Genomic DNA, 26,805 nt, shown 5'->3' with positions numbered 1-26,805 from the left:
TCACAAGGGCTTCAGAAGTATTAGGACTGTACAATGCTATTGAAATGCTTTCTGGACACTGCCTATCAATTTTGCAATGTACCTCAACCAACAGGCATTTAATTCCTTCAACATCGAGTTGAAGTGCAACAACCCATTTCTTTTACTCATCCGCAGGCTGTGGCTCTCACTGGGAGGGGTAAAATATATTATCCATCTCTAATTTTCCTTGAGAAGTTGGTAGTGAACCGCCTCTTGACAATGGGGAAGACCACGCATTTGATTTCCTTCCGTCCAGAACATAAAGGAAAATGTCAGAAGCCACACGACACCAGGTTATAGTCCAACAGATTTAGTTGAAATCATAAGCTTTCGGAGCACTGCTCCTTTTACGGGTGAAGTGAGACTCCACCTGACAAAGGAGCAGCGCTCCGAAAGCTTACGATTTCAAATAAACCTGTTGGACTATAACCCAGTGTCGTGTGGCTTCTGACATTTTCCACCCCAGTCCAACATCCGCATCTCCACATTAGAACATAATGGAAGCTATCAGCTTTTAAGTTCCAGACCTTTTTATTTAATTAACTGAATTTAAATTCCCCAGATACCATGGCATCGGAACGCTTCAATAGCATAACCACTATGTTACTGTTTCCTATGTATCCTAGCAACAGCCATGGTATCTTCATGCTGTAGCAGGCCATTGCACTCCTTATATTTAGACATGTTGTTCGAACATGCAATTGAATGAGAAACACTAGAAGGTCATTCAGCCCTCAAGCCTGATCTGTCATTCAATAAGACCACGGCTGATCTAATTTTAACCCCAAATCTGCATTTCCGCCAGCCCCTAATAACCTTTCACCCCCTGGTTTAACAAGAATCTATAAATCTCTGCCTTAAGAACATTCAAGAACTTTGCTTTCACAACATTTTCAGGAAGACCATTTCAAAGACTCACTACCCTCTGTGAGAAAAACACCTCATCTGTTTTAATTGGGTGACTTTTTATTTTTAAACTGTGACCCTTAGTTCTCGATACTCCCTTAAGAAGAAAATTTCACTCAGCACCTACCTTTTCAAGACCCCTCAAGACATTATAAGTTTCAAGCAAATCACCTCTTTCTCTTCTAAATCCCAGCAGACACAAGGCTAGCCTGTCCGACCTTTCCTTGAAACCAAGCTCCCCATTCCAAATACTAGACTAGTAAACGTCCTCAAATATATTTACATTGCTCCATAAATAAGATGACCAATACTTTGCACAGTATTCCAGATCTAGTCACACCAATGCCCTGTATAACTGAAGCATAGCCTCACTACTTTTGTACTAAATTACCCGTGAGATACGTAATTACATTTGATTAGCTTTCCTAATTATTGTCGTACCTGCTCACTAACCTTTTGTAACTCATGCACAAAGACACCTGGATCCCTCTGTATTTCAGAATACTGAAATCTCTCATTTGTCACATATAATATACTTTGCTTTTATTATTTCTGCCAAAATGAAAAATTTCACATTTTCCCACCATATATTCCATTTGCCTCATCTTTGCCCACTTTAAACTTTCTATCCTTATGTCTTCTTCACAACTCACTTTCCTATTTATCTTTGTCATCAGTAAATTTGATAACTATACTCCCTATCTATTCATCTAATCATTTGCGTAAATTGTAAACAGTTGAGGTCCTAGTACCATTCCCTGTGACACACCATTTGTTACATCTTGCCAAAATGAAAATACCCACATAGAATCTACTCTATGCTTCCTGTTAGCCAATCAATCTACTATCCCTGTTATTATGTTACCTCTGACAACATCAGCTTTTATTTTTCGTAATTATCTTTGATGTCAATTCAGAGGTTGACTATTGGATGATGAGGTTTATCCTTTAAAAAGATGACCCGTGGTAGGTGCACAACACATGCATAAGTATAAGAAATGTATAAAGCAAAAGCCATGTTGTCACATGTAATGTGATAGAGTAGACTATTCCCATGCTGAAACAATGCTTCCACTAACTAGCCAATACCGAAGGGATCCTGCAGTACTCAGCAGAGTGGGTATCAAAAAGCAGTCTGGTATAATGCTGCTCAACTCCACATCATGAGATTTTTACCATCAGCTCTGTGGAAACTATTTACAGATTTGGAGGAGGCAGCCAATGCCAGCATCTTTTAGTTTTGTGTAGTCTGTGACTGACTCAGCTGACCATGGTTCCACTGAACTCAACACAAAATCCTCATTTGACACCAGCTTCAATCTGATCTTCTCTCTGTTACTGACCATCACAGTCTGCACCTGGCAAGCATGCAGCATAAAAGTCATCATAAAAGAAATATTTCAAACCATGCTTTAAAAATCAAACCGGGACAACCTTTGTGCATTATTCCCCAAGTGCCTTTTCTAGTCCTGCAGCACAGTTCCACTCCAAGTAGCCATAGCGTGGCTGGTGGAGGGATGTTGACTTTTAAAGAGGGAGACTGCAGATGACCTTGCAAGATGGTCCTTAAGCAACTCTGCATCTGGGAGGACTTTCAGACTTTCGACTGCAGCTTTTCAGATGGGACACTGCAGTCTGGGCTGGTTGGCTGACTGCATCAAGCCGAGAGAGAATAGCAGGCAACGTGCCCCATGGTGCCACCTCTGCCATATACAGAGCTCACCCTAGTCTCTCATGATTTTGTGCCCCTGGTCATACAGCTACTTAACACTGTGTTTAGTTATGGCTGAACACTGAAGGTATTTAAGTTAATCAGGCAGCACAAAATTTTCATGCTGTCTGCTTTGGAAAATTGTGCATCATAATGCCCACATCGTTTTCACAGATTATCAACTTTTGTGGTCGTTTCGACTAAGCTTTCTCCAGGATCCCTAGTTTCCAGGATAATTCGCCGATTCTAAGTTGCTGCAGAAAGTGACGTTTTGAGAGCATTTAGGTTGGAGACTGATTTACAACAAAACATTGCAGCCACTTTCACTCTTGCCATCTTCAACTGCTAAGGACATTCTGTCAGTGAACTTACCCTTTTTATTGATTTTCTATCCAGCTGCCCTCTGGCTAATATTTGGAGTCACCCAAATATAATGCAACATCTTCAAAGCTTATTCTTCAAAGTTAACACAAGGGCAATGGTGATATTTCACATTACCAGGATGGGTTGTCAGCCTCTACATAATTAATCTTTGGGTTGGAGAGGTCACTGCAGTGTACATATTACCTCGTTTAAAGTAACACAATAACAAATCAAACAAATTTCAAACTAATGGGCAAACTCGAAGTTTTTGGAAACTGTATTTTCAAGTGACATTACCCACCCCACCTCAGCCAAAATGTAATGGTGACAGCTGGCCTACAGTCTGTGGCAAATTAACGCTGAGAGTCACGTTCATTCCTTAAAGGAAAGGCCTCCCTTGCCTTCTGTAAAAATTTCACTCAGTTTGGAGGCATGTGGGTAGGTGACAGGAAGAGCACCCACTTGATTTTATGTGCCTCTCCTCCTTGAAACCTGCTGGCAGGTGAAAATAAAGACCAGCCTCATGTTACTTTTGTTAAAACGCTATGAAGATGTCAAAGCAAGTGAGCCATGTAGCAGGGCAATGTATTGGAACTGGAATACCAATACCCTGTGTTTCAGACTGTCAGAGCACAGGCATTGCTATTCACGGCTCTCACATAATGAAGTAATTGGTTCAGAGGAACAATTGTGGAGAGCAGCAAAGTTGTGGTCAGGAGCACTTCAAGTGACAGAAATGAAACCTCAGGAGAAAGGGTCTGAAGAAGGGTCACTGGACCTAAAACGTTAACGCTGATTTCTCTCCACAGATGCTGCCAGACCTGCTGAGATTTTCCAGCTATCCCTCTTTTTGTTTTGGATTTCCAACATCTGCAGTTCTTTTGCTATTTTTATTTTCTCAGGAGAAAGGGTCTTCCTTAATCTGCTGTAGCTTCTGCAACTGGGTACAAGGCAGTGGAGATGGAGGCTCAGACCACTTTGCTCGACAGAGAAAAGGAAGCCATGGAGATAGCAAGAACTGCAGATGGTGGAGTCAGAGTCAATACAGTGTGGAGCTGGAGGGAACACCACAGGTCAGGCAGCATCAGAGGAGCAGGAAGTTGACGTTTCGGGTTTACACCCTTCATCAGGACTGGGGCTTTTTTTTTTTACCAACGGGTCAGCCTCATTAAATCAGTTTTTTTTTGAAGCCTTGGAGTTGGATTTGAGAACATCGATGAGAGTTTTAAAATTGAGGCATTGCTTAAATAGGAGCCGGTATCAGTCAGCGTGCACAGAGTTGATGGGTGAATGGGACTTGATACAAGTTAGGAAAATGGGCAGTCAAGTTATGGATGACCTTTAGCACACTGACAGTGCACAGTACTGAGAGGTAAAGAAAGATGGACAAACAGATTTGTAATTCTAAAGCATGTTTCCTGGCCTAAGGACAAGTGCTTTACAATCATGAACTACCTTTTAAGTGTAGTCACTTTTTAAATGGATAAAGTAGAAAGATCCACTCCTTATTACTCTAATACTTATCAATCTTCACTGGCATCCTATCTACCTTCACAAAAATTAGTACAATAATTATTCTCATCCATGAAACTAGATCTTACACTCCCTAGTTTTGTATTCCTCTTGTTCTTCTATTTACCTGATTCTTGTAAAGATTATTTACTTTAATCAGCCTCTGTACTGTCCAGTGCATTCCCATCGCCACTCCTACTTCATGGATTTTATTTACGGGATGTAACACTAAGGATGATAAAAGGTCATATCAGCAGAGGAATGATTTAAGCTGTCTCACTGTTCCAGTTGGGTTGGTGCTTAATACGTCCTGGGGTTTACAGAGAACAGTTGGGAATTTTTGAAATAACATTATCAGCCTAACAGGCCAAGCATGCTTCTAAGAGGTGAGTCCTGATTGGCTTGGTCACTTCTTCTGACCCTCCTATCCTGGGCGAATACTTTGACGCTGAACCAGACTCCTTACAATCTTGGTGTCAGATTTGAGTCTGAGATAAGTTTCCGGCCACATCTCTCTGCCAATCTCTATGACTGCTTACTTACACCACCACAATCTGCCTGACTCTGTCCCAGTTTAAGCTCATCTGCTGAAGTAACCGGCATTCACTCATTTGTTTTCTCTCAAATTGATGATTAAAATACAGTTCTGGAAGCCTCCCACATCCCTTTTTTTCTGTAAGCTTGAGCTTGCTCAAAATTTTGCTGTCCACATCCTAACTTGTAGCCATCTCTGTGGTTGTTGGCCTACACCAGGACCTGTTCAATTGTAAAAGCTAATTTATTATTTTGGACTGTGGAATTAAAAAATGGGAAAATATACTGCCTTAAACCAAGGAAGCTGAGGAAGAAGACATTTCATTTTTAAAAACAAGTTACTTAAGTTCACTGTGAGTTGTATTTACAATGTTTTGTGTGTGTGTGTGTGGTGTGTGTGTGTGTGGTGTGTGTGGTGTGTGTGTGTCTGTGTATGTGTGTGTATGTGTCTGTGTGTGTGTGTATATGTCTGTGTATGTGTGTGTGTGTATGTGTGTGTGTGTGTATGTGTCTGTGTGTGTGTGTGTATGTGTCTGTGTATGTGCGTGTGTGTGTATGTGTATGTGTGTGTCTATGTGTCTGTGTATGTGCATGTGCATGTGTATGTGTGTGTGTATGTGTGTGTGTGTGTGTGTTTATGTGTATGTGTGTGTGTGTGTTTATGTGTATGTGTGTATGTGTATGTGTGTGTGTGTGTATATGTGTGTGTATGTGTATGTGTGTATGTGTGTGTGTGTGTATGTGTATATGTATATGTGTATGTGTTTGTGTGTGTGTGTGTGTGTGTGTGTGTGTGTGTGTGTGTGTGTGTGAGAGTGAGTGTGTGTGTGAGAGTGAGTGTGTGTATGTGTGTGTATGTGTGTGTGAGAGTGAGTGTGTGTATGTGTGTGTATGTGTGTGTATGTGTGTGTGTGTGTGTGTGTGTGTCTGTCTGTCAGTCCATCCTAGGATTAGTTGTTCAATTGGCCAAAGAGGACAATAGAGACACAAACACCCAGCTTGCACAGGGAAAACACCTGAATCTCTCTGTCTCTCTCCTGTGAAGTTACAGAAAATCTCCTAGTACCTGTTCTCACTCCCTAATTTCCTGTAAACGTCTCACTGTGCAAATAGTCTCATTTAGAGGAAAAGGGGATTAAAAAAACTCTCAGGCACTTGAAAGGGCAAATCCTGAACCAGCGAATGAAAGACTGAGGATGTATCCACAATTTTATGGCATTCATAAAGAATAAGAAGGAGTTGAATGAAAACCAAAGTAAAAGAAGAATAATTGACTCCTGTAGTCTGAACTGCTGTCAGAACTGTGTGTCCCTGAGTTTTTGTTTCCTTCCCAACCTGTAATAATTGTGTCTAGTCTCATTATGTCTCTGTCTTTGTGTGTATGGGAGTATTTAAAAAAGGGCAGAGTTTAAACTGTAGAGTTGAGTTACCAGTTTGTGTTTCGCTTTTGCCATTATAATAAATAACAGTTTTCTTGTTAATGATAAAAACATGAAGTGCATATTCTTTTCATCTGAATCAGACAGTAAGTTCAAGTTGGGCAATTTGATGGTTTAATCAGGTTTTCATTTTTTTGTGATGACTCCATGACTGGTGGAGCTTCTTTTCCAGCACACTACCCAATGAATTGTGACATTAACTCTCAGTTCTAAAGTTATCAAACAAGCACAGTAACACAGCTATCACTTAATCAGTATGAATGCCTGATTTACATGACAACATCAAATGTTATCAATTAATCCAGGTGCCTATCTCTCTGGATTTGTTCCCAGCTTCTCCAAATGTCAAGTAATTTTGTTAAGTCCCTTGGTGATGAACTGGGACATGAAAAGGCTGGAAAAATGTCATTTTCCAGCAGTAAAATGTCACACACCACAGCCCAACTGAGTCAATTAAGAGGCTAATTAAGGGGGTCAATGGGTCCACTACCAGGTGGGGTGACTATAGAGTGAGACCTGTCATCCAGCAGTGATTACTGCTACAGCACCAATCCTCATTAACCACCTCCTTCCTGATTGCTGAGGCCTGCCTTACTATGGTATTTCTCCAATATTTCTCACCCCTTAGCATTGGCACCTCATGCCAACACAGTTATGTTATTCCACAGATCTTAGAAAGGCATTATACCTTAAAGGTAGTCAGTTGACATATTGACATCTGACACTCTAGTATGAGAGGTTTCCATCTTACTCTCTGTCCAGTCAATCAATTAGTCTGTGAGACAATAGCCTGTCAGTCTGTTTGTCAGCCAGTCAATTATATACATAAAATAATAGTAATCTGTTATTGACACGCTCATGGGATGTGGGCATCACAAATATGCCAGTATCTATTGCTTATCCGAGTTGCCCTTGAGAAGGTGCTGTTGACCAGCCTTCTTGAATTGCTGCAGTTCACATGATGCAGGTAGACCCATAATGCTATTATGAATGGAATTCCAAGATTTTGACCCAGCAACAGTGAAGGAACAACAGTATATTTCCAAGTCTGGATGATGGCTTGCAGGTTATGGTATTCCCATGTATCTACTGTACCTATCCTTCTAGATGCTTTCGGTCATGGGTTTGAAAGGTGCTGTCTAAGGAGCCTTGGTGAATTTCTGCAATGCATCTTGTAGATCGTACACGCGTGTGCAACTGAGCATCAGTGTTGAGAAAGTGAATGTTTTGGATGCGGTACCATTCAAATGGGTTTGCCCTGGATGGCACTGAGCTTCTCGAGTGTTGTTAGAACTTCACTCCTCCAAGTAAAGTGGGGAGTATTCCATTACTCTCCTGAGTTGTGCCTTGTAGATGGAGGACAAGCTCTGGGAAGTCAATAGATGAGCTACTCTTTGCATAATTCCTAGTCTCTGACCTGTTCTTGTAGCCACAGCATTTATATGGCAACAAAAACAAAGTTGCTGGAAAAGCTCAACAGGTCTGACAGCATCTGTGAAGGAAAAAACAGGGTTAACGTTTTGGATCCGGTGACCCTTCCTCAGAACTGGAAGTTCTTTTCCAGCAACTTTGTTTTTGTTCCTGATTCACAGCATCTGCAGTTCTTTCGGTTTTTATTTATATGACAAGTCCAGGTGAGTTTCTGATACTGCCACTGATCCATACTATATTAATTTCTTTAGGTTTTTCAATGAATTTCAGCTTGTCAGCAAGAATTAAAAATATAATGCAGAACACGCAGAGATAGCCTTTAAGCAGTAAAAGTTTTAATGAAGACAAACTGGCTTTCTTTGCTGTAGGATAGCTGATTCTCGTCCCACCAATCTCGCAGTTGTGCAGGAAACATGTGATTGGTGACATCTTTATGTCAGTTAAATGTCTTTCTCAGGTATACACTTGGTTATCAATTCGAGAAATTGTAATTTCAACTGATTCTTTAGGCCTCCAACTTATAGCTATAGGGATTTTAGGGACACAACTGTATAAGAAATGTGGTTAAGTTATAATGCTGCCTGCAGGGTTTACTTGGTCATTAATCCCTCTGAAATGGGCTTCAGGTGAATGATTTGATTGATGATTTGCTATTTCTGTTAAAAGTGAAGTTTTTGATTATTGAAAAGAATTAACTGAATGACAGCTCAATTCCAACATAGCAAAAGTGGGGAACAAGGGGAAAAGCATGCATATTAGGGCAGGTCCTCTGGATTCTACAAATATCTGGTCAGCTAAAAACATGGAGCCTGGAAAACTAATGTTATAAAACCATAAGGCAAAGGAGTAGAAATAGACCATTCAGCCTATTAAATCTGCTCCACCATTCAATGAGATGATCTGATAATTCTTATCTCCTTTCCTGCCTTCTCCCCATAACCCTCGATCCCTTACTGATTAAAAATCTGTCTGCTTCAGCCTTGAATGCATTTAATGACCCAGCCTCAAAAATTCTTCTGTGGTAAAGAATTCCACAGATTCACCACCTTCTGTGAGAAGAAATTCCTCCTCATCGCTGTCTTAAATGTGCAACCCCTTATTTTGAGATTATGCCCTCTGGTCCTAGACTCTCTCACAAGTGGGAACAATCTTTGTGCATCTACTCTGTCAAGTTCCTTGAAATCTTGTATGTTTCAATAAAGTCGCCTCTCATTATATTCCAACAAGCACAAGCCTCTCCTCATTAGAGAGTCCCTCTATTCCTGGGTATTAGCCTACTGAACCTTCTCTGGGCTCCCTCCAATGCCAGTGTATCTCTCCTTTGATAAGGGGCCCAAAACTGTCCACAGTATTCAAGCTGTGGTTTGACGAGTGCCTTATGCAGTTTTAGCAAAATCTCACTCCTTTTATTCTCCATTCCCTATGAAATAAAGGCCAACAAGCATCTCCTGTGTGTTGAGGTAAGTTTCTCCTTAGACAATGATGAGTCGTTAATTAAGGAGGATCATTTCTCATTCAACACTTTGTTAACTGCACATCTCTCCTCACTAATATGCAGTTTCCTATCTTAACAAATGCCCTGAACAAACTTGATGGCTAGAATTCTTGACATGGAAGTCAAAGTGGGTACCTAGTGACTTTAGCTCACCATTGGCTGTATTGAGCCTGTGTTGTTCACCCCAAACAGCATCTCAGTGTACGATCCACAAAACCAGCTACACCTATTCTTCATCAACAGACATTGGCATCTGAGATTTGCCAACCCCTCATGATCCCTATGGCACCTCTCCAATTCACTTCCACAATGCTTAGGAAACTAGCCCTGATTTACAAGGTGCACCAACAACTTGCATTGAAAGGCTGTTACAAGGTTAAAATGTTGGTCAAAGCAATTTCCACCATGCTCTTGGTGCTTATAAATTTAACATCGCCAGCTTAACGATATAGAAATTTAGCGGCAAGATTTTTAAAGAAGGCAACATCTGGCCAAAAGCGTCCCATCGCTTATGAAGCTTCCAAGGGTATTGTGGGAGGAGGGAAACATCACTGCATCACATATCATCCTGAGCGTTATGACGAACATTACTGAATTCATATACTTTTTGGCATTGGGCACAGAGTTGCAGTGACACAGAGATGGTGCTTAGACAGGATGTAGCAAAGGACAGGAAAACTGTGTGGCCTGGTAGTTAAGTAGTGACTGGGGTGAGAGAATGGGCTTGCATCTGTGAGTGAGTGTCAGCCATGCTGCCTAAATGCAGTGAGCAATACAGCTTTGTGGCTACTGAACCATTATGTTGCCAGTGAGGGCTAATACCAGTTCACCAATGCTTGTCAGGATGCACAACAGCCATTCAAAGATTGCGCAGGTGCCAGAGAAGTTGGTGTTTCAATGGATATCAGGTGAGTGGTGAGCTGTTCTACAAACAGCACATGGTAACATGAGGATAGAATCAGATATGACGGACACGATGAGGTGAGGTAGGTAATTAATGAGTTGAGTTTGATAAGATTCAGCAAAAACGCCACTGAGCTTCATGGCAAAAAACACTGAAAAACTTGACACAACTGATAATTAGCCAAAGAAACAACATTCAGCCCCTGCCCTGTGTTCCAAATAGCTTGAGTGGTTACTTTGGCTTCAATTAAAATTTTATCAGCAATATTTTTGTATTTCTCTCCCAGATTAGAACCCTTGGAGTAAAATATAATGTTTTTAAAATGAACAGGTCTGCCCAGTAAGTGAACTTTTGCTTCAGAAGCAAACTTTGGGTCAACTATGTGCTCTTGCTTCTGCAATGACAGCCATTTTAGGTATTGTTGATGGAGCACATTTAAATGAGACTATTTGCCTGTCAGTGGCATTCAGATTCACAGGATTAGTAATATGCAAGGTTTCACCAGAGGCAGCAAACCTGATGAGGTCCAAACTTGAAAGTACAGGATTTTATTCACAGCACAAAAACTGACAGCTTTCAAAACAAAAATGATCATTTCTGTCATAATTGAAGGAATGCAGAAACGTTGGACCAACTTCATCTGATCTATGCTGCACTGGAATTGATTTTGAAACTAGTCGACTGTGGAAAAATCTCCATTTGCCAGGGCAGTCATCACTCACCTTGCTGAATGATCAGATAGCACACATGCTCACGCACACAGACATTGAAACACTGCAATTAGAATAGAGCAAATGTGCTCACTAGTAATGCACCAAAGTTGCTCTCTTCGAAATTACTTGGACCAATCCTAATACACTAGTGAACAGGTACAGCAGAGGTGTTTAACTCGGAGAGAAAGAAGGCCACTTTTTCCAGTTAAGTGCCTCAACAGAATAAGCAAATTAAAAGCAAATTCCAGTTACTTTTGATTTATCCAGGGAAGGTTTGATTTTTAAAGGGGAATGATCAGACGACACACCATCATGGTGGAAGGCTTCAAAGTTGCAGACCATGGGACAGGCCCATTATTATTCAAATTAAAAGTTTTGGTTCTCTTGATGAGAGAGGACAGGTCCAGTCACACGCACAGTTGCAAAATTAATAGGTCATCCTGAATACCCAGGTACATCTTCTATTACCAAGGCAAAAACGAGTCCAGCGATGATTACTTGGACTGGGTCTAGTAAGGGAATGACAGCAACTGGGATAAAATGAGAGTTAGGTGAGTAGGTATTAAAAACAAAACGGGGATGATCTATCTTTATTTTTCTTTAAATATCCCCAGCACTACTTAACATATCTCAAAAGAAAGCATATTACTTTTCAATATAAAGAGGTTTCCTGAAGGAAAGAACCTGCAAGGGTTCAGTTTCTGTTAGCTGTTCGATTTGTGCACAAGCAATATAATGATAAATGTTTAATCTTGTGATATTTGATAATCTGAATGACATCTCTCCCTTCACCGTTTATAATTGGTGTGAACCTGTTTCATGACATTCCCCTCTCCATACTAAATTAGGAAAAGCATTCTGCTTCAAACCAGCATTGTCACATTGTACATGTCACAGACACAAAATGCACACCATAATTTATTTCAAAATCATTCACCATATGTTTCCAATCCCACCAACCCCCGCTCTTGACATAAATATTGTATTGATTGCATTGTGAATTCAGGTTTTATCTGAAAATGCCTGTACTGTTCATATATGTTTTCCTTCAGTCCCTTTTACAGCCGCTGTCTCAGGATTTTGGAGCAAGGTTAACTCTGAATTAATCAAAGTGGCCTCATTTTGAATTCAGTTTGAAGCTACAGCACTGTCTTCAAAGGACAAAGTCAAAATGGACAACCAATCTTGTTAACGTGGAAAAGAAAATATCTAGGACATTCTCAGGAATAGATTGGAGAAGGAACAGCCTGCTTACAGAGGAGAAGCTCTGAACGAAAGGGCTTTGCTCTGACTTTCCACTGTTTTGTCCAAAGCACAGAGGTGAGTATGTGTGGAAAATGGGTCAGTGACCAGTGATCTCATTTGTGCAATGGATATATTTTTCATGTCAGTCCGATGGCCAGCCAAACAATACTTGCTAATGAGACAACAGAGTGGGAGTAACTTCGAACATCGAATTTTCATCATTTGCTTCAGTTACCCTGGATTTCACTCGGTCAAATAATGTCCAATTCTAATAATCTGGCACTATCTGGAGTGATGGGCTTAAAATTTCATTTTGATTATGGGGCCAGTAACATTGTCAGAGTTGGGGTGACTCCCTACTCTTTAAGCTAGTGTGAATACTCATTCACATCACAGTAGCCTGTTCCGAGCCTTCACCAAGTGCGAATGGGAACACACCAGCAGCTGACCTAAAAATACTAATTGAGACAGATTCTGGGATACTTGCTCAAGTCAAGGCTGAATCACCTGTTCAGAGGCAAGATGCTCCATTGTAGAAGCTCTGGTCTCAAGAAGTGGGAACAATGAAGGAAGAGATTGTGTTAAGAAATTAGGGGTGAGAAGACGGAATGGCTGAAATAAAGAAGAACAGGGTAGGAAAAAGAAGGAAAATTGTTTTCTTTTTGCTTACCTTTAGTCAGGGCATATATATGATGTTAATGCCAGAATCAGGAAACTAAATTAATGCATAATCAGAAATAGCTACAGGGTACAACTACAATAGAAAGATTTGAAGGCTAAAAATCTGTTGCACTGACATCTTGGCATGTGGTAGACTTCACTACCAGATTCGACTCAGGTAAAAGTGTGGTCCTTTAGTTTGAATATTGTGTATGAGGCACTTTCATCGCCATATATACATTTCAGGCAGCTATCAGAAGTTCTGAAAAAGAGTCACATCAGTCTTGAGACATTAACGCTGTTTCTGTCTCAGCAGATACTGCTGAGTTTCTCTGGCACTTTCTGTCTTTACATCACAAGATGAGTTTAGGAACTACAAAGCTCTCAAATGCTTGCAGACGTGCTGGCATCAAAGATATGCTGGAAATCCAGTACTATAATAAGGGGGCTGGAAAGAAAAAACTCAAGATGTTACAAAATTGTCAGAATAAAGACCAAAACCAGGCTCATCCTATTTTTATTGACACGCAGAGCAGGGCACCATTTATCACCCACTGGAGTGCCAGATTGTCAGGGAGTTCTTACCTTTCTGTGTCTCTTCTATAAGTGATCATAAATGGCCTGTTCCAAATAAAGCTGATAGTGGATTCTGGGAGCTACTGTCTCATTATTCGACCTATTTACCAAAACCTTCCCACCAGTGTTCAGGATGTGTTTTTTTTTATTTTGCTTCGCTAATCCCACAGGGTCTCCGCCCACTAGACCATAGCCTGCCCACGGCCAAGTGGTTCATTAATGCCCTTTGGGAAAGGAAACTGCCATCCTTACCTGATCTGGCCTACATGTGACTCCAGACCCACAGCAACGTGGTTGACTCTTAACTGCCCTCTGGGCAATTAGGAATGGGCAATAAATGCTGCCTAGCCAGCGACGCCCTCATCCTGTGAATGAATAAAGGAAAAGCTCTGGGCATCACCTGTTGCCCATCCCTAATTGCCCTTGAACAGGGCGGCTTGCTTGTCAACTCACTTCAGACAGCAATTAAGAGTCAATCAATTCTGTAATCAAATGCAGGCCAGAACAGGTAAAGATTGCAGATTGCATTTCATTAGAGAGTCCAATAGGTTTTTCCAACAATCAGTGAGTTTTTATGGTGATCATTAAGGGGAGCAGCATTTCAGTTCCAGACATTTTCCTCAGCTACCAAGGTGGGATTTTAATTTGTTCCCCCACAGCATTAGCCTTGAACTATGGATTACTAGTCCAGTGACATTGCCACAATGTTACCATCTCAGTGGCTCAACGTGGCGGTCTGTGTGCAGCCTGTGACAGTCTTTTGGCCTGGTGTGGCCTTAGTGTGGACTTCTGGCATCACAGTGATTCAAAGCCTGGCACGGACTGGAGGCAAGGTGCCAGCATGGACTGGGTTGGAAGGACTGTCATTCTGAACTTCTTATTTCTCCATTTTTCTAATTTACTCCTCTGATCTGTAATGCTGGACTTTTTATTCATTTTTCTAACTTTTTTTTCCTAAGAACTTGTACTGAAGAATCTGTACCTAGGTACCTTTTACCTAAGATGACACCGTAGGCTTGTAAACTTTCCACTGTGCTCATTTGAGTACACGTGACAACAAAGCTAGTTCGATTCAATTTGATCTCCCCTTGAGTGTGTCAGAAAACCTGAGAAAATGAAGTACATATCCTGCACTTTGCAGAATATATAAATTATACCATTACCTTTTCCTCACTTGAAAACTGACTCTAGAGGTTTGTGAACTCAGTACTGACACCTTTCGAAGCAATCTGTTTCAATAATTTATTTGCAGGGTCCTGTTAGATCTCCAGGCCATGCAATGATCTTAAGACAATGCTAACTACTTCTGTTCTTGTTTCAGTTGTGTGACAGAGCTCCTTCTGACTCACCTGCATGATATAAAAAGACTACGACCATCTAATTCTGACATTTTTTTCCTTTCTGGTTATTTTTGAACTGATCTGTTCCTGTCTCCTTTAATTACCTTTCTGACTAATTCATTCCAGAACTCTTGCCAACTGTAGAAGGAATAAGGAAAATCTGGCAGAGGTTCCTCATTCAAATTTTTATTCACAAGGAACTGAATCCTTTACCAAACTGAGTACTTGTATCTGGATCAATTCTGCAACTTTACATTGTCCTCTTTTCCAACAGTTCTATCTTCCTTAATTTTATTCTCCTGCCATAAAACTGTTAATCATCACAATTATATTAATTGTTCACCCTCTAAAACTCTCTAGGGCATCATGTTGTTTCTGTGATTAGTTGAATTGCATTCAGAACTTCAAGTGGTGTCTAACCAATGCTATTTGTTTCATGCACATGCCTACAATCAGGAGCAGGAGTAGGCCATTCAACTTCTGGGTCCTACCCCACCATTTAAAATGATTAACACTGATCTGATCATAAACTCAAATTCTACATCTCTGCCCACTCCTGATGACCTTTCACCCCCTTGCTCACGTAGAAACTATCCAACCCCGCCTTAAAAATATTCAAAGGCTTTGCTTCCTCTTCTTTTCAGGAAGAGAGTTGCCAAGACTTTTAAACCTTTGTGAGAGACAATTTTGCTGCATTATAGAATCCCCAGAGTGTGAAAGCAGGCCATTATGCCCATCGAGTCTACACTGACCCTCCGAAGAGCTTCCCATCCAGACCTACCCCCTATCTTATCCCTGTAACCTTGGGAAATACGAGTAATCCACCTAACCTGCACTTCTTTGGACTGTGGGAGGAAACCCATGCAGACACAGGGAGAATGTGCAAACTCCACACTGGCAGTCGACCGATGGTGGAATCCAAACCCAGGTCCCTGGTGCTGTGAGGAGCAGTGCTAACCACTGAGCTATCATGCTGGTCCATGCATGTCTGTTTTAAATGGGTAATTCGGGGCAGGTCCCTTTAGAGAGGAAAACAGTAAATGTACTTGGCTTAGATTTCTCAAAGGCATTTGATAAAGTGACAAATCTAAGTACAGTGTTAGTTCTCCTTCAACCACAGCATGTTACATAAACACCAATAGATTAGTGAAGCATGGTTTCCTTTTCTCAAAACCATGTTGACTATGCCTGATTATCTTGAGCTTATCTCGGTGTCCTGCTATCACTTCTTTAATACTGACTTCTTTTCCCCATGACAGACATTAAGTTAGCTTTCCTGCAATTACCTACTTTCTGTCTCCTTCTTTTGTGAACAATAGAATACAATTTACTACCTTTCAATCTAAAAGTCTTGCTCCAAATTGTGGGAGTTCTGAAAAATTAAAATCAATGCATCAACCATCTCATTTGTCGTATCTTTTAGGAGCTTAGGGTAAAATCCATCAGGGTCCGGGTACCTGCCGGCACTCAGCTCCAAGAAGTTGCTCAGTCTCACTTATCTGCTGATTGTTATTTCCAGAGTCCCTCCCTCCCAATCACTTCCTGGCTTATTAATGCTTCCAGGATGCAATTTTCATCCTCAATGGTTAAGACTGATTCAAAATATCTGTTCAATATATCTGCCTTCTCATTATTTTCCTTTGATAATTCTCCAGACTCACTTTCCAAGGAACCAATGCCCACTTTGCTGACTTGTTTCTTTTTTAAGCGTTAGTTTTTTTAAAAAAAAGTCTGTTTTATATTTCTGCCCAGCTTTCTTGTACTATAATTTTTTTTCCCGCGGTATTAATTTTTTGGTCATTCTTTGCTGTGTTTTATATCCTGCACAATTGTCTGACCCTGTCACCAGTTTTTGCACAATTGAACACTTTTTCTTTAGGTTTTCTTTAGGTCAGAGCCTGGAAATCATGCAATGAGTAACTCCCCTCCTGACACCCCAAGGCCTGTCCACCACCTACAAGGCACAAATCAGGAGTGGGATGGAATACTCTCTACTTGCCTGGATGAGTGCAGCTCCAACAACACTCAAGAAGCTTGCTTGATTGGCACCACATCAACGTGCATCCACTCACTTCACCAACAACATGCCGCAGTGTGTACTATCTATGAGATGCACTGCAGAAATTCACCAAAATTCCTTTGACAGCACTTTCCAAACCATGACTACTGCCATTTGAAGGACAAGGGAAGCAGATAAATGGGAACACCATCACCAGAAAGTTCTCCTCCAAGCCACTCATCATCCTAACTTGGAAATATATCGCAGTTTCTTCACTGTCACCTGGAATTCCCCCCTAAGAACATTGTGGATCAACCCACAGCACGTGGACTGCAATGGTTCAAGAAGGCAGCTCACCACCACCTTCTCAAGCGCAATTAGGGAATGACAATAAATGGTGGCCAGCCAGCAATATCCACGTCCCACAAGTGAATAAGTGAAAAAAAACTACCCTAAGAATATTCAATGTGCTCCTCACGTAAGCTCCTTGTCCCCAACTGACTTTTTGACATATTGACCAGTCAATATGCAGATTAAAATCTCCAATTATTGCCATGCCTTTCTCACAAGTTCCCATTATTGTTTCCAACCATTCCCCCTATGGTTCTATTCAGGGGCCTGTATATTATTCTCACAAGTGAATTTTTGCCTCTGTCATTTTTCATCTTCAACCAAATCATTTCCATGTGCTGGAAAGCTTCATGCATTCAGGTCCAGAGTCTTTAGTTTAATCCTTTAATTTGTAATCTGGAGACTCATCTGTTGATTTATTTTTAGATTCGTACTCTATCCAAAACTGTCATGGCTGCTTTATCAATTTGCATATAAATACCTTCCTCGTCTACCTTGTCTCTGCATCTGATTTACCACATCTGCCCAAATTCATTATCTTACACCTACTATTTAGTTGAAATTCCTCTCTAATTGCCCAGTTATACAGCTCCTAAGAAGACCAACTACAGCACAGTTCAGATAAAGATCATTCTAACGGTACAGACTCTGCTTCTCTCCATGTTGGTGGTAATGCCCAACAAACTAGAACTTGCTTTGTATCCTGTACTGTGTCAATGCAAATTGGAACATTATTTGCTCATATTTATTGTTGTAAATCTAAATATGCAGCCTGAACAATTCCAATTAGCAAATACTCCTACTAACTTGTTTCTTGTTCCACATCAATTATGCTACACTTATCTATACTGAATTACCTCTGTTGCAAATTGGCCAAGAAACCTCCAAGTTGAAAATTTCAATCTAAATTTATTTTTCACTTTATTTATCATCTTCTTACTGTTACATCACCTAAATATGTGGAGTTTCTGTTCACTGAATTCTTGTCAAAGTAATTAATACATATACATGATACATAGGGATTTAAATGTCATTCATATGGCTGACACCAGGATGTCCAAAGGACAAATGATCTGCTTATTCCTACAGGAATGTTTTTGCAACTAGATTATCCTGTGCTTTGCCAAAATGAGTATGTGTAAAGTTAGTTCAAAATCATTTGTTTGAGGATATCTTCACTGCATTAAACATTAAAGTACTGTATTGCTAACACAGTACAGTTATAAATGGGGATGTGTGCTATGCACTCTCTGTATTAAATTTCTTACTGTTCAGCTGACCTACACATCTTGTTCTTCTGGATCTGCAATCTCAGAGTTGCCTCTTCCAATTCCATTGACCTGTTAAGTTTGCTATTATCTCCCAATTTCAGCACTTTTCATAGAGTTGCTTTTTCCAACAATGTGCAATTATAAACCACACAATATATTCTTTGTAACTCATTCTAAGGTGCATCACAATTGATCAGAGGACATTTAAGGTCATGCCACATAAGTGGTAGTGTATCAGTGATCAGAACTTTGGTCAAAGAAGTAGATATTAAGGAATATTTTAATGGAGAGGTATACAGGTGATGTTGAAATTCCAGACATTGGTGCTTTGCAAGCTGCTTCTCTCTCTGCAGATGCTGCCAGACCTGCTGGGTTTATCCAGTACTGTGTGTTTTTATTCCACACTGAACTTTCCTAATTCTTTGACTGAGTATTTCTGAGTTCACATCCTTTAAACACTATCCCATTCATAGAGTTTATTCAGAATGTCCAGAGTTAGATGTTTAATAGACTTTCATTTGGAACTTTTTAAAGGTTGGGGGGGTGGGGGTGGAGGTGGAGGTGGAGGAGGAAGAAGAATTGAACACAAACCATTTTTGCTGTGATTGCTCAAACAGATAAAGAGCATTAATTTGGTGAGATCAGTCACTCCTGAATCCATATCGATTGGTATATATGAGATTGTTCATCTGCTTCAAGCTGATTCCTGGTAATTGATTCCATTATTTTCACTGATTGGCCGTGAACTAATAGTTTTGGAGTTTCCCAGGTCTCCTTTGCCAAGCTTTCTGAATATTCCTGAATTTCAGGACAATAGCTTGTTTTCAATCTTCTGATACCTTTCTCATGTTCAATACATTCCTCATGAAAATTATTAACGTGTCACAAATCTCTTCCCTTGGAGATAATTACTATCTGCCTGTGGCAATTTATTTGAGTCTGATTGGTCTGCCTGGGAATTCCAGCGAACTTTTTGAAAATTCTGCGCTTTTACAGAGGATATCATTAGGAGTGGCTCATCAGACACAGTGGTAATGCTCCTACCTCTGAGTCAAGAGGCCCATGCTCAAATCCCACCTGCTTCAGAGGTGTATAACAACATCTGTGAACGGGTTTATTATAAAGTATTTATCTTGTTTGGGGATCATCTGCTGCTCACGGATTCCTCTGTGAATATTTGAACATGCGTCCTTCAGAATATTTGACTATATTATGCTCAAACATTTACTGTTGTGTGCTCAGAATATTTTATTCTCACCATTAGTTCAAGTCCATTGGTAGCTTTTAATAGTTCTCACCTCTACTCTTGTTCTTCCTATTGAACTAAAAGTATTATTGCATTGTTTGGCTAGTTCCAGTAGTTATGCTTTTATTCCAGGTCTCCTTTGTCCCTCTGATTAATTTTCCAAGCTGCCTCTGAATTTTTTAGTATACATTCCAGCCAACTATTCCACTATTATTCCTGAGGCATTTATTGCTGCCAAATTGCTTCTTTTAATTTGATTTCTGATCCATTTAGGATCACGTTTCAAACTGAGCTTGCTGGTTTTAGGAATGTGTAATTTTGCTGCACAGTGTTCACTGCTTTCTCTTTACAAGTTGCTGCATTCCCATCCCAGCTTTATTTGCTTTAGTTGTTCCTTTGTGCCATACTTTAAAAGTTTTGTTTCTAGCTTCTGATAATATATATTTCAGGCTGCCAATTCTTGCCAAACTCTTGTTAAACTGGTCATTGTCATCCAGAGCTGCTAAGACTTATATATCTGGTAGTTTATGAATACAAGGTGATGATGGATCCTGTTGGATTCATTGTTGCACTGAGTGAGGAAGCAGTTGAACATCGATTTGGTTTTTCAACAATTTGGCTGTTCCCAATTCAGATCTGGTTGATCTAAGGCCACCATCAAAACTATAGTTCTCAAATATGGTTCCTATTGCTTCATAGAACAAATTATTCTCTTTCTAAACTGATCTGATGGTATACAGAGATAGTAGGAACTGCCGATGCTGGAGAATCTGAGATAACAAGGTGTAGAGCTGGATGAACACAGCAGGCCAAGCAGCATCAGAGGAGCAGGAAAGCTGACGTTTCGGGTCTAGACCCTTCTTCAGAAATCTTCAGATGGTGTACAGCATGTTCCTTGTGTTAGATGAATTTTTAGCATTGGTGATGTCTACTTCATTTCATCGCTTTCCACCCGTCAAACATCCTGACATATCCCATCACTACTGGGAACAATTTCTTTACCATCCTTGACACGTGATATCCAAGACCACACCACATGATGTTTTTTCTTTATCTTTTATAACCACTCTGAAGCCCATTGTAACTTGTTCGTCTCTACATAAATAGGGCAATAATGATCCAAAGATAGCATGGAGTAACTCATGCTCCAATTAGGCTAGTGTTCCAGTTGCTGTTATCATGGGTAGGTTCCTGTGTTGGGTGAGTGAAGCTTTAGGTAGGAGGCCACCAACAATAGGAATAGGAGTAGGCCATTTGGTCTCTCAAGCCATGATTACGATTAATCTGTATGCTAACTCCACTTACTCATCTGTGTATCATGTATCTTGGCACCTTCAGTAAACAAAAGAATAACAAACTCAAATTTTCAATTGACCTAACATCCCTGACCTTTTGGCCGACAGAGTTTGATATTTCAGCTGCTCTTTGTGCGAAGAAGTGCCTCCTGATTTCACTCTTAAATGGCCTTGCTCAAAGACGAAGATTATGCCCCCTTATTCTGGCTGCACACCCCTACAGGAAATACCTTTTCTGTACCTGGTTTTGTCATTTTTGAAACCTTAATTAGGTCATCCCATTTCAAATCACAATAGAATACAAATCAGTTTACCCAACTTCTGCTTATAATGTAATCCTTTAAACCCTGGTATCGCTCTGGTGAATCTGCGTCCTATTCCTACGAAGGCCAATATATCTTTCTGTAGTGACTTGAGATGACATCTAACCAAGGTTCTGCACAGCTTAAATATCACAAAGCACATTTTAATATTCCAAACTCTTGAGATAAAAAAAACTTCCATTAACCTTTGTAGTCAATTTTGTGCACTCTCTGTAGATGTTAGAACACAATTCCTTATGCTTCCCGAAACTCTCAGTTTCTGATCAATATGCCAATTGGCATTATATGATAATAATAACAAACAGGGTTCTATTTGTAAGTACAAATAGACTCTACCTATTTGAAGCATATTTTGAATAGCATACCTAGCAGTCTGCTCGAGGTCAATATGAAAATAGCCCAATCACAGGTTAATTTTATTTTTTAGTGATCAAGTATGGGAGCACTCTCAGGATACCAACCGTCAGCATTTTCAATGTGGGAGCCAGCTACAATGGGGTATCCTTGTATTATCCACTTTTCAGTGAGGACAGAACTTAATTTTCAATGAATCGGGGATCATCTTGATAAAATCAGTGGATGCCTATTTCAAAATCAGCCTTTTATGACCCCACTTCCAACTCTGAATTAAACACAGGCCAGATTTTAACATTGGCATTGGGATATTAATGTTGGGCCCAAATAGGAGCCCCAAGTTGACAACAATGTTCCTGAAGGCAGCCTCTCTGATCTCACCATCCATAATAGTTTCACAATGCAGAGGGCTGCAATCAGAAGGCTAGAGGTTCAGTAGCCATGGCAGGTGCACCAGGAGAGGTTGGCACTATCAAGGCAGATCAGGACAACTCAACTTGGATGCGCCTGCACAGCAATCAATAAATAACCATGACTCAGAGGGGAAGATGAGACTGTGGTCTTCTGCAAACTCACCATCCTTTCAGCTTCATGGAGACTCCAGCTTTAATGGCCTCCCATTCTGTTGCATTAAGGCTGTTGGCTTTCAGTTCATGGCCTCCCCCTCCATGATGGAGAGGTCATTGGGAAAATGGCAGTGAGGCTGCAAACTAGGCCCTAACAGGCACTTTAACTTTGTGGATCAGGGAGCCAGTCTGGTCTACCTGGAAAAGTTCCTAAGTGGCAGGAATGTCTAGTGGAACCATCCTAACCTGGCTCCGTGATATCTTTTCATCCTATCTGTCTCCACGTCCACTGCTGTGCGGTTGTGGAAATTCAGCCATGTTTTATTTATGTACCACATTGTGATTACTGACCCCGCAGCAGCTTCTAGTTCGAGGAATCTGTTTCAAGTGCAAACTTCTTTCATTCCCCTCAACTCCCCTTCCCTCCATCCCATGTCTGTTGGTTCTGGGGAAGGTTTGTGGATTTTCTTTTGTTTCCTCCAGCCATACTTACCTTCTGTCTCACTCGCCTTCTGCCATTGGACTTTGTTCCTTTGCAATTGGATCCTTCTCATCCTTCCACCTCTATTTATTTTAAACGATTTTCTACTGTATTTTTAATGTCTCTTGCAGGTCTGTTTGAGCTGAGTTATTTTACGTACAGCCCATCTCTCCCATATCACTGGTTTTATTCTGAAAGGTTTACAGTTATGTAAGAAGGCAAAGCTATCATTCTCACTCCTTCGAAGTATGCAGGATTTACAGCACTGAAACAACGTGTTTCAGAAAAATGCTTTTTATTGCACTCAGTTTCCATTCAAGTGTATTTGCATTTAGCCAAACTCAAAGCTGCCAAAATTGCCAGTGCAATTGGGCAATGTTTAACAATGCAACTTCCAAAAATAAACTTTGAAATATTTTAACTTAGCATCTGAGGTCCACTACCTGTACTAACCTGATTAAATAACTTTTTAAAAAACACACAAAATTATTTGCTGGTAATAATTATGTACGGAGGTCAGCTCATTCAGAATATATGTATATAAATACAAAGTCTAATAAAACATATCGATGAGTGTTCTTGTTCCTAAAACAACCTAACTTTAAGATCCTCCTCAGGGGCCTGCAAACAAGTACAATCAATAGAAACTTGGCACCCAATTGATGGGGTGAGTGTGGCCAGTTTCATACATAGCAGGATTGTCGTACAAGTTTTTTTTTAAACCAATCCAGGTAGGCAATTTATAATCATTACCAAAGTCTCACCCATGACTACAATCCGACCTGTGCAGCATCTTCTTGTCCAGGCTGCACTCATTAATTTTCTGAGACCTTTAGGCCTTCTGCAGTGTTGGTTAGTATCCGACATCTGATTTCGTCATGGATAGCTCCATTGTGTTTTTTATTTCTACTTGTTTTATCAACCACAATTCATGAAGTATTGCTTAAGTCACCTGAAGTCAGCAGGTGCCTACTCTGATTTCCATATTGAAAATTCTCAACATCTAGCTTGTTTGGCACATTTGGTAAGAGAAAGCTGAACATTACTGAGGTGAGTCATAGTGTTAATAACGTGTTTAAGATGCTACAATCCCCCTTAATTGGCATCTGCCACTGCCTACTGAAAAATTTCCCCCGGTGCTTGGCAAATGTATGAAAAAAGCAACAGTCCCTTTCAGAACTGAAAATAAAAAATGCTGGAGATCACAGCGGGTCAGGCAGCATTCATGGAGAGAAAGCAAGCCAACGTTTCGAGTCTAGATGACTCTTCATCAGAGCTGTAGTGAAGTGTGGAAGGGGCAGCATTTATGCAATAGTAGGGGGTGGGGGTTGGAGTGCTGGGGGAGAAAAGGTGCTGACAGGGCAGATTAAGTGATCGGAATATGAGAATGGCAGAACAATAGTGTGTCTAACTGCCAGACTGGAAAGAACAGACAGTCCCACTGGTGTGGGAAGAGAGGAGAGAGGACATAGTGACAGATAATGTAACAAGTAAAGCTGAAAGAAAGGGAAGAAATAGGAGTGGGATCACAATCTGAAGGTGTTGAACTCAATATTAAGTGCAGAAGGCTCTAAAGTGCCCAGTTTGAAGAGGAGATGTTGTTCCTGCATGCATTGCAGCATGCTGAGGACAGACAAGTGGGCGTGCGATCAGGATACTGTGACTGGCTATGGAAGGTTGGTGTTGTACTTGCGCACAGACTGGAGGTGCTCTGTAAAGTGGTCATCCAGTCTGTGTTCGGTTTCTCCAATGTAGAGGTGGCCACGTTGGGTGCAGTAAATACAATGCACAAGATTGAAGAAGGTACAGGTGAAATGCTGCTTCACCTGGAAAGACTGTTTACCCCTTGGATGGTGAGCAGGGAGGAGGTGAAGGGGCAGGTGTTGCACCTTCTGTAGTTACATGGGAAGGAGCTGTGGGAAGAGGGGTGTGGTGCTGGTGGTCAAGGAATAGACTAGGGTGTCCCGGAGGGAACAATTCCTGCGAAATGCAGACGGGGGAATGAGAGGAAGATGTGTTTGATCGTGATGTTCTGCTGGAGTTGTCTGAAATGGTGGAGAATGATCCTTTGAATGTGGAGGCTGGTGAATGTGTGAGACAACCACAGCGGGCGGGAAACCACTGTTATGGAAGAAGGAAGCCACATCAGCAGCGCTGTTTTAGAAAGTGGCATCATCCAAACAGATATAACTTAGGGGAAGGAACTGGATAAATGGGATAGAGTCCTTGCAGGACATGGGGTGTGAACAGCTGTAGTGAAGGTAGCTATGGAAGTCGGTGGCTTTGTAGTGGATGGCAATGGGCAGTATATTTCCTGAAATGGAGATGGAGAGGTCAAGGAAAGGAAGGGAAGTGTTGGAAATGGACGATGTGAAAGTTATAGAGGGGTGGAAATTGGAGGCAAAATTTTGAACAAATTTTTCAAGGTCCAGGCAGGAGCATGAAGCAGCACCAAAACAGTCGTCAATGTCCTGGGAAAAGAGTTGTGGGAGGGAGCCAGTGTCAGACTGGAACAAGGGTTGTTCCACATACCCCATAAAGAGGCAGGCATAACTGGAACCTATGATGGTGCCCACAGCCACTCCCTTGATTTGGCAGAAGTGAGACAAATTAAAGGAGAAATTCTTCAGTGAGGTAGGGCAGAGGAGAGTGGTGGTAGGTAGGGATTGTTCAGGCCTCTGGTCAAAAAAGAAAGTGAGCGCTCTCAGACCATCCTGGTGCAAAATGGAGGTACAGAGGAATTGGCATCCATGGTGAACAGGAGACAGCCAGGGCCAGGGAACGGGAAATTGTCAATACAGTGGGGCATCAGAGGAATTGCGGATGTAAGGTGAAGATCAGTGTGCCAGACTAGAACGACTATAACAGCACCACCTTTGACAGCCGATTTGATAACAAAGTGAGGGTTGACCTGAGAGAGCGAAGTATGGCAATATCAGAAGGGGACAGGTTACAGTAGGTGAGAGGTGCAGAGAAATTGAGACTGCCGAGGTCACGCCAGCAGTTTCCAATGAAGAGATCGAGGACATGTAAGAGGCCGAGGAGGGGGTCCAAATTGAGGGTGAATACTAGAGGCGGGTAAAGAGATCAGTGGAGCAGGGAGTAGAGATCCTTTTCAGAACTTGAGTTATTGATCAATCTGACTATCGTCCTACCATTCTTTCACTGATTTCTGAAACATCACAGTTAATATTCAAGAACTTCCTGTTGTTAAATAGTTTCACTGCAACAGTTTATCTAATTACCAATTTATATAGCCTGTAATCCTTTCAGTTTTGTTCTGCCAGCTCTTAAGCTATTTGGCATCCCTGCACCCAAATGTTTAACAGAGTTTTTCAAAATTTTGTCAGATCCCACTGGAGCAACTAGCTGCCATGCTAGTAGTCCGGGACTGAGTATATCTCCCTCTGTGCGCTGTGGGAATCCGTAGACATGATCACCATCATTTTACAAGCAGTCAAAAGTAAAACATATAATTCACAGGTTCCCTCAGTCAATTATAGGAATAGGTGCCCTTTCAGATAGAGTTGAAACATTTTACAAGGAAAGTAGATGCATGTTTTAAAGGAAAATAGTATTGTGAAAATAGAGAACCAAAGGAATGATAGACCAACTGCCCTCTTTCTGCTGTTTTAACTTCTCTGATTTTGTAGTGCCTGAACAGACTGGATTTATTAATGGCAACAGACCAATGCAAGGTCGCTAAGTTAATAGTTTCAGATCTCATTATAGCCATGGACAGATGAGTTGAATTCTTGTGTTCCCTTCGTATTAAGGTAGCATTCAGCTGTGCCTTGCATTAAGTAAAACTGAAGTGGATGATGATTAGGGGCCAAATGTCTGGGGTTCAAACTATAATCAGAACAGAGTGCTTGGTTCAGCTCCGGAGCAATGCTGCATAAAATCCATAGGCTGTGTCCTACACACAACTATCTTTCAATTTTGATCAATGACCTTCCTTCCAACATGAGGTTAAAAGTGATCCATTTAGAATTCCTCAGGTAATAATGATAACCACTAGGCAATGGCCATCTCCAGCATGAAAACACCTGACTATCTATTCTAGACA

General features: G+C 40.9%; 1 protein-coding gene across 1 annotated transcript in view; it reads right to left on the bottom strand.

Annotated features, from left to right (window-relative positions):
* The window catches only part of frmpd4 (FERM and PDZ domain containing 4), a 573,791-nt gene that overhangs the window by 163,530 nt on the left and 383,456 nt on the right, over positions 1–26,805 (bottom strand). The window lies entirely within an intron of this gene.

This window comes from Rhincodon typus, chromosome 11 (genome assembly GCF_021869965.1).
Source record: "Rhincodon typus isolate 14 chromosome 11, sRhiTyp1.1, whole genome shotgun sequence".
Lineage (NCBI taxonomy): Eukaryota > Metazoa > Chordata > Chondrichthyes > Orectolobiformes > Rhincodontidae > Rhincodon > Rhincodon typus.
The sequence above is the reverse complement of the archived record's forward strand: the minus strand, read 5'-3'. Positions and strand labels throughout refer to the sequence as shown.